The sequence below is a fragment of the Peromyscus maniculatus genome, chromosome 5, assembly GCF_049852395.1.
Source record: "Peromyscus maniculatus bairdii isolate BWxNUB_F1_BW_parent chromosome 5, HU_Pman_BW_mat_3.1, whole genome shotgun sequence".
Taxonomy (NCBI): domain Eukaryota; kingdom Metazoa; phylum Chordata; class Mammalia; order Rodentia; family Cricetidae; genus Peromyscus; species Peromyscus maniculatus.
In genome coordinates this window covers 33,120,877-33,129,670 of record NC_134856.1, presented here as the reverse complement: position 1 = coordinate 33,129,670, position 8,794 = coordinate 33,120,877, and positions in this window count along the sequence as shown.

Here is an 8,794-nt window from a genome sequence, read left to right as displayed (position 1 = left end):
TTTCATGCAATGTGGCTGGGTAATCTAACAATGGCTATCTGCACACTAGAGAAGCAGGGAACTTGGTAACTGCTCAAGCTGAGAACCTGCATGCCTCAGCATCTCAATCCAGTGCTGAAAGCTTGGAAGCTCCCCTCAGAGTTCAGGTGCTTTTGAGCTGCTACTGAGTTCATGTTAGAAGGCTAAAGAAGCAGGGGTCTCTGTCAGCAGAAGACATCAGTAGTATAGAAACACTCACAATGAAGAAACAAAGGCAGTTATAAGCACAGTCTTCTCTGATCTTTTTGTATCTGGACAATCTATTGGAAGGCATGATGTATTTGAGGGTAGGTAGTCACACCTCAGTTAATCTTCTCTAGAAATGGCCTCATAGACACACCCAGAGGCATGTTCCCCAGGTAATTCTAAATCCCATAGAGTTAACAATTAAGACCAACCAACCACTACAACAAACAATAGTTTTCCATTTTTTAATGCTAACTATATACAGCATAACCTGAGTTTACCATTCTAAGTGTACATGTCAGTGCCATAAAGTACATTCATGTTGCTATACAATAGTCACCAGCTGTCACAAAAGATTCTCATTATCCCAGTTTGACACTGTACACCAAATGATAAACCCCCTTTCCTCCCCTGATGTCAATTGTCATTCTCCTCTCTGTCTCTAGGAATTCGACTATTCATCCACATAAATGGAATTTCACAGCACTTGCACTTTTTACTGGTTCATTTCACTAAGTTAAATATTTTCAGTTTATCTATGTTTTAATATGTGTCTAATTTCCCTCCCTTTCAAGGCTATATACTCTTCTAGTTTCACCCAAACATTGGGCTGTTGTGAATAATTCTGAGTGTGGGTGTATAAGTGACTGTTCAAGTTCTTGTGGAAAAGCTGAGTCATGTGGTAATCCATGCTTAATGTTTTTAGAAGTTGCCATATTGTTATGCTTCCATGTTCCAGATTTTTAAAAAAATGGAAGCAGAGAGAATGTGTGATTTCATGTAATCCCATAGCCAGTAACTGACAGTGCTAGGAGTTGAACTCCTAGAGTGTTAGGCTACAAATCAGTAAATTTGGCCTCTATACAAATTTTTAATGTATCTAATTATGGGTTTGCCCTTTTTCTTTTGGGTTGAACTCAGGGTGTGGTATGAAGACCAGCTGCGGGTAATGTTACCTGAGCACTTGATAGAATTTCAATTCAAATGAAAAAGAATCTCAGGGGTGGAGCCCAAGATGAGTTCTGGGTTTTCACAAGTGCCCCCACATACTACTCAGAAAAAGAGGAATTAACTGCTGGTATGTGGTGTGTCAAAGGTAAACCTCCTCCAGGCCCTCACTAAGTGAAGAAGCCATACCCAAGAAACCATATAGTGTGTGAGTACAATCATATACCATATTTAGAACAAATGAATTCACAGAGATAAAAAGTAAATTTGTGGCTGCTTGGGATGGGGGTTGGGGGTGAGTCATGGATCATAGCTGTGAATGTGTATGGCGGATCTTACCGGGGAAGATCCTAACTGTTCTAAATCTGATTTATGATGCCAATCACTAAGTTAATAAATAGCATTGAGTCGTATACTTGAAAATAGGCAAATTTTATGATATGTAAAATATAGCTCAATAAAACTGGGCAAGAAATTTTTTAAAAAGATAGTTTTCCAAATAGTTCTGAGACTCATGACCTAGACATAGTAGTATTTCCCAGATGAACTAAAATAATCACAAGTCACTTGAAATGCTTGGAAAACAACTAAATACCAAACAAACTCTTTCCATTCACTGGGTATATTTGGAAAGTACTGATGAGAACTTGAAATATTTATTCTTAGGCTGGGATGATTGGTCAGTGTGTAAAGTGTTTGCTAAACAAACATGAGGTCCTCAGTTTGCATCCCCAGCACTCAAACAAAAGCCAGGCAAGGTGGCACAGATCTGTTAACCATAGCCCTGAAGGTGGGAGGCAGAGAGAAGAGGATCTCAGGTGCTAATTGGCTAGCCAGTCTAGCTTAGCTCCAGGTTCAGTGAGAGCGGGTCTGTCTTAAAAAAATAAGTTGGAAAGCAATTGAGGAAAACACCAACTTTGACCTCTGATCTACACACCAGCACATGAAACAAAAGCAAGTTGTTCTATGCTTTGGCCATCCAATACAACCAGAGGAAACTAAAAATACAGCCACCCAAACAAAGCCTCATCTAATCATTCAAGGTATTAGAAGGGGATTCCAGTCTACAGCCAAGGTGAGGACCACTACTAATGGCTGATGCTGTCTAATCTTCCAGCCCTATGTCTACCAACCCAAGAAGAGGTTCACTGTGTGTGGTAGTTTAAATTCCAGCTATCACACTGACCCTTCAAGAAATAGGATGGAGAAAAAACAAAGGAGAGACATTTCCTTGCATTTTCAAGACAAGGTCTTGACTCTTTCTCTCTTCTTCCTCTTGCATCTTCATCAGATAGACACTGTCATGACTTTTCTTACCTGCAAGGGGGATAAGGAAATACAGCCACTAGCTGGATAGCTTTGCTTATGGTTGAGCACAGTGGTTCTGTTACTAAGGGAGAAGCACAGAGAACCTGGAGCCAACAAGAAGGCTCACTACTAGGTGGTCACTTTAATTCATCTTCTTGAATAATAAAAATTTAGATAAAGTTACTAGATAAAATGTATACTGCCCAGATAACTTGAATTTCAAATCAACAGTGTTTTAAACAGTAATGATGTTTTAGATTACATAGCAGGCATAGTTAGAATAAAAATATCCATTGTTTATAGGATGTTCATGTTCAGCTCAACTTCTTGTATCTTCATTTGCTAAAACTGACAATTGTAGTGTCATTTTCTTTCTTTCTTTCTTTTTTTTTTTTTTTTTTTGGTTTTTCGAGACAGGGTTTCTCTGTGTAGCTTTGTGCCTTTCCTGGGACTCACTTGGTAGCCCAGGCTGGCCTCGAACTCACAGAGATCCGCCTGGCTCTGCCTCCCGAGTGCTGGGATTAAAGGTGTGCACCACCACCGCCCGGCTTGTAGTGTCATTTTCTAAAGACCTCTGATAATTACAGAAGCTGACTCAAACCATGGTCTTTTAAACTCTGGAGTCAGCTGCTGTGCTATGAGTGGGAGTTGACCACTCTTCACACCCCTTGGCATGAACTCACTATTCTATGTCTCTGTTTTGAAGTCCTCTTTCTCGATCAGTGGTTCTCAACCTTCCTAATGCTGTGACCCTTTAATACAGATCCTCATGTTGTGGTAACTCCTAACCATAAAATTATTTTCATTGCTACTTAATAACTGTAATTTTGCTACTCTTATGAATCATAATGTAAATACCTGATATGCAGGATATCTGATTTGTTACCCTGTGAAAGGGTTTTTCAACAACCATAGGGGTCCTGATCCACAGGTTGAGAACTGCAGCTCTTGATAAAGGCCAATCACTACCTTCTGTACACAGGAAATCGAGGCACAAGGCACTTAAGAAAATTCTAGTCTTATATCTCACAAGAAATATGACTCTGGGCATATTATTTAAGTTTTCTGTGTTGAAATTTCCTTGGCTAAAAAGTATAGGCAAAATGATGATAGTGATCGTCACTCATAGTGAGTTGGTGTGCACATTTAATGAGCATAGGACTACAGTTTTAGCACAAGGCCCAGCATAAAGTATACCTGGAATAGTATGAAAATTCATCTTGTTTCTCCCTGGACTGTCATGTGGATGTCTGCTTTGGTCTAGATGTTCTGATGTTACATCATTGTGTTATGTAGACATATGGAAAGCAAGATTCTACCACTCTGTAGATGGTCACTGGAGCCAAGTTTAATCCTCAATACTTATGCTTCTAGAATAGAAGATACCTTTTCATTTCTGTATTCTTGTATATCTGGCTATGCAGTTTCTATTCCTTTTTTTTTCTCAATTCTACCAACAGTTTATTGAATTTATTAGCCTTTTATAAAAATTAGCTGTTGATTGTATTAGTCATTTTTTTCTGTTTCTGATGGCTTCTTTATTGCTTCAGCCTTTCTCAGGTTTTTATTGAAACTCCTTAATGCTAAATTATTCTCCTTTTATTTCAAGGTATTTGAAAAATGTTTGTATTTCACCACTGACATACAGTATACTGGCATTGGTTAACCAATAGCAATGGGTTTATAACAAACAATCTTTCACATATTCTAATGATCTTATATGGTGGTATTTCTGATATCATTCAAAGTCCTCAAATTGCTCTAATTCACTTTCAACAATGGACAACCTAATACTCCATAGCATGACTGTTTTACAGTTGACTCAGCCATGTCTCTGTTAGCTAATATTAGCTTATTTCTAGTCCTTTGGCAAAGCAAAATTGAAATAAACATACCAGTACTCAGGTTCTTAAGCAGGTATGCTTTTATCTATAGAAGACAATACTCGTAAATGAAATGGCTGAATTACAGGGAGTTTGTATTACTAATTCTAACAAATGATGGATAAATTGCTTCCTACAAATACCATTCACTTAAATTGTAAGAGTATTTAAAATGTATATTTTCTAGGCAAACTTTATTGGTAACACTATAGTAGTAATTTGACTTGAGGAGTTCTATCATACAGTTTTGTGCTCTGTTAGCATCTTCTTTTTTTTTCTCTCTTCTTTCCTCCACTATTTTTTGGTTTCCTTCTGTTTCTTTTGGATATGCTTGAGTTTTTATTTTGTATAACTTTTTTTTATCTTGTATGTTGTTGAAATTTATATAAATATGTCATACTTATTAATAAAACAGAATAGAAAATTCACATGTTGGTCTCAAAGAAGTTGAAAATATTATTTAAAAGAGATTGATGTACCATGAAAAAAACAATAATAGATTCCCTTGGCATATTCTCAAAGTTCTGCTTATTTATCATAACAGAATAATAACTTTAAAAACAGACAAGCATCTTTCATAGTTTTAGAGGCTCAGAAGTTCAAGATCAAGGTGCTGGCAGCAGAAGGATGAACTCCCCCACCCCCAGTTTCTTTCTTTGTGAGAACACTGATGCTCTAGCATGAATATCCTATCCTTATGACCTCATTTAACCTTAATTACATTCTTGTAGGTCTAATATCCAGATCCACTTATGACAGAGATGGGTCTTCAGTATATAAATTTGGGGAAGGGGTGCAATTTAGTCCATAGTACACATGTAAAAATAAGTACTTGAGGCTGGTAAAATGGCTCAGCAGGTAAAGGCACTTGTTGCCAAGCCTTATGGCCTGAATTTGATCCCTGGAAACCTACTGAGAGGAATAGAGAACTCACTCCCTGAAGTTGCCCTCTGACTTTCACATGCTGTAACACAGGTCCTCAAATAAGTAAATTTTTTAAAGACTTAAAAATTAATTTCGCATAGATGAAATATTTAATCATATGAAAAATGAATGAATTAAAGTCTTACAAAATGCCCAGAGAATTATATGTACCATCTGGTGACCTTGCTCAATACTGAGATGCAATAAGACAAGCTTGTATTTATGAAACTTTAATGCTCTGTATGACAAAAGATGCCATAAACAGACTCAATGGATAGAATTACATAATAGATGTAAAAATTTTAATACTGCAATAGATCCAGAGATAGTATCTGTAACATTAAAGTGTGCTTGTGGTTTGACCAGGAATAGATCATATTATAGGGAAATGCATAGGAAAGGACAGGCTGGGACTGCTCTTTTTTAAACTGAAATCTGACTTACAGTGAATGCCATAATGTTTATCTATGTGTGATGATTAGTATTGATTGTCATCTTGGCAGCAGTAGATACACATAGGCCACATGCCTCCAGGCACACCTGTGATGGACTACCTACATTAGGCTAGCCTCTGGGCACGGTTGTGAGGGATTATCTAGTAGGTTAACTAAGGTGGGAAGATCTGCCTTAACTGTTGGCAGCATCACTTCATGGGATGGGGTCCTGGTAATGAAAAAGAGAAAATGATCTGAGCACTAACATTCATTTCCTGCTTCCTAATGGTAGCTGCAGTGTAAGCATCTGTCTCAAGCTCCATCCACAATGACCTTTCCACCTTGATAGATTTTTTTCTCTTATACTGAAAACTACAACACCCCCTGCCAAGTTAGTTCTTATCAAGTGTTTTATCACCGCAAGGAGAAAAGCAGCTCATATATTCTGAACCCTCCAGTGCAGCTAAGACAATGTTCAAAATATAGAACATGACCAACACCTTTTCCCTTACCCTGGGTCAACATCAGCACTCAAAAGGTAACTACTGTTCTGATTTCCATCATCAGGGATTGTTGTATCCTTTCAACACAGGCACTTTACCAACTGAGCCATCTTCTCAGTCACTCTTTTAAATATGTATACAATAATTAGATCATTAATGCACCATTGGGGGATTAAACCACTGTTTACCTTTTTGGTAAAAGTTCTTTGTTTTTAAAGCATGTGCAATGGGAATCCTTTCCTACACTTCTTTATCTAAAAGAGAGAGAATAGAATGTGTGGATCAAAGAATCTCTGCATTGTAATTTAGGATTTTACACTTGCTTTCACACAAGAAATAGAGAACTTCAGCATCCTTTGTCCCCGGGGGCAAATGTGACCTCTGTGAGATTTATGCCCTTTCTGAGAGGCACCCCTTAGGATTCTGTCTGATACTGTCAGGCAGGTGACTGACTCAAGAGTGAAGAGAGCAGCAGGTTCAAGAAAGTGACTAATCTGTTTAGAGCAAAAAGGAATTGTTTTGTAACCAGAGACATTCTCCCAGGAATTTGAAAACTAAAACAATCCACCCCACACCTTTCCGCATGTAGTGCTACTCCCACACCTCCTCTCCAGCTCCTACCCAGCCTTCCCACTGCAGGGGCAGGGCTGGGGTGGTGGGGTGGGGGTGGGGGTGGGGGTGGGGGTGGAGAGGAGCTCTTGACTGCAGTAGGGTTCTCAGAGGGAGGCAGAGAATTTTCTCCTACTGTTGGCCCAGATCAGCAGGATATTTGAGCCCTTTCCTCTTTGAAATGAAAATGAATTCTGCCATTGGGAAAAAGATGAAACCTCTGGATGATGGATTTCCTTTTGGCAATTTGTGATTATCCTTTGAGTTTAAAGTGTTTGGAAAATATTTTTTCCCAGCCTTCCTTATATGCTCTGTGGACTCAGGGCTACAGGAAGAGACTATCCTGAGTGGCTAAGCATTTTGCTCACTTTTACCTGTGATTCATGTCAATGTGTTTCATGTCTAACTACTGTGTAGTCCTGCTGGGTGTGGAAGGTTATTACTTGTTTCATACTCTGGAAATGTACTGTATGTAAAGATCTCAGGATGAGTTTAGTTGCCAGTAATTGACATTGGGATGATAGCTTAACTTCTTCAATCTATTGTTTCTTTACCTATAACTGGAACATAACAATAGCATCCTCCCTGTGGGATCGTTGTCAAGATACAATAACAGGTAATGCACTTGCTAAATTCTTGAAGGATGTTTACTACACTATGAATTCTATTTTCCTATATGTTGTCAATGTGAACACCAATCCTTATTACTGTGGATGATGATAGTATTTTTTTTGTGGGGGGTTGGGGAGGAAAGAGTTTATTAGACTTACATTCTCACATCGCTGTTCATCACTGAAGGAAAGCAGGACAGGAACTCAAACTAGGCAGAGTCCTGTAGGAGCTGATGCAGAGGTTATGATGGGGTGCTGCTTACTAGCTTGCTTATCATGGCTTGCTCAGCCTGCTTTTTTTTATTTTGTATTTTATTTTACAATACAATTCAGTTCTACATATCAGCCATGGATTCCCTTGTTCTCCCCCCTCCCACTCCCCTCCCCTTTCCCCCAGCCCACCCCCATTCCCACCTCCTCCAGGCAAAGCCTCCCCCAAGGACTGAGATCAACCTGGTAGACTCAGTCCAGACAGGTCCAGTCCCCTCCTCCCAGGCTGAGCCTAGGGACCCTGCATAAGCCCCAGGTTTCAAACAGCCAACTCATGCAATGAGCACAGGACCGCGTCCCACTGCCTGGATGCCTCCCAAACAGATCAAACCAATCAACTGTCTCACGAATTCAGAGGGCCTGATCGAGTTGGGGGCCCCTCAGCCATTGGTTCACAGTTCATGTGTTTCCATTTGTTTGGCTATTTGTCCCTGTGCTTTATCCAACCTTGGTTTCAACAATTCTTGCTCATATAAACCCTCCTCTTTCTCACTAATTAGACTCCTGGAGCTCCACCCGGGGCCTGGCTGTGGATCTCTGCATCCAGATCCCTCAGTCTTTGAATGGGGTTTCTAGCACGACAATTAGGGTGTTTGGCCATCCCATCACCAGAGTAGGTCAGTTCAGGCTGTCTCTCAACCATTGTCAGCAGTCTATTGTGGGGGTATCTTTGTGGATTTCTGTGGGCCTCTCTAGCACTTTGCTTCTTCCTATTCTCATGTGGTCTTCATTTACCATGATCTCCTATTCCTTGTTCTCCCTCTCTGTTCTTGATCCAGCGGGGATCTCCCGCTCCCCCAAGCTCTCTTTCCCTTGACGCTTGCCCTTGGTGCTTTCTTAGAAAATTGGGACTCAATCTCCCCCAAGATCCAGCTATACCACTCTTGGGCATATACCCAAGGAATGCTCAATCATACCATAAGAGCACTTGCTCAGCTATGTTCATATCAGCATTGTTTGTAATAGCCCAGACCTAGAAACAACCTAGATGTCCTTCAACTGAAGAATGGATAAATAAAATGTGGTACATATACATAATGGAATACTACTCAGCAGAGAAAAACAATGACATCATGAGG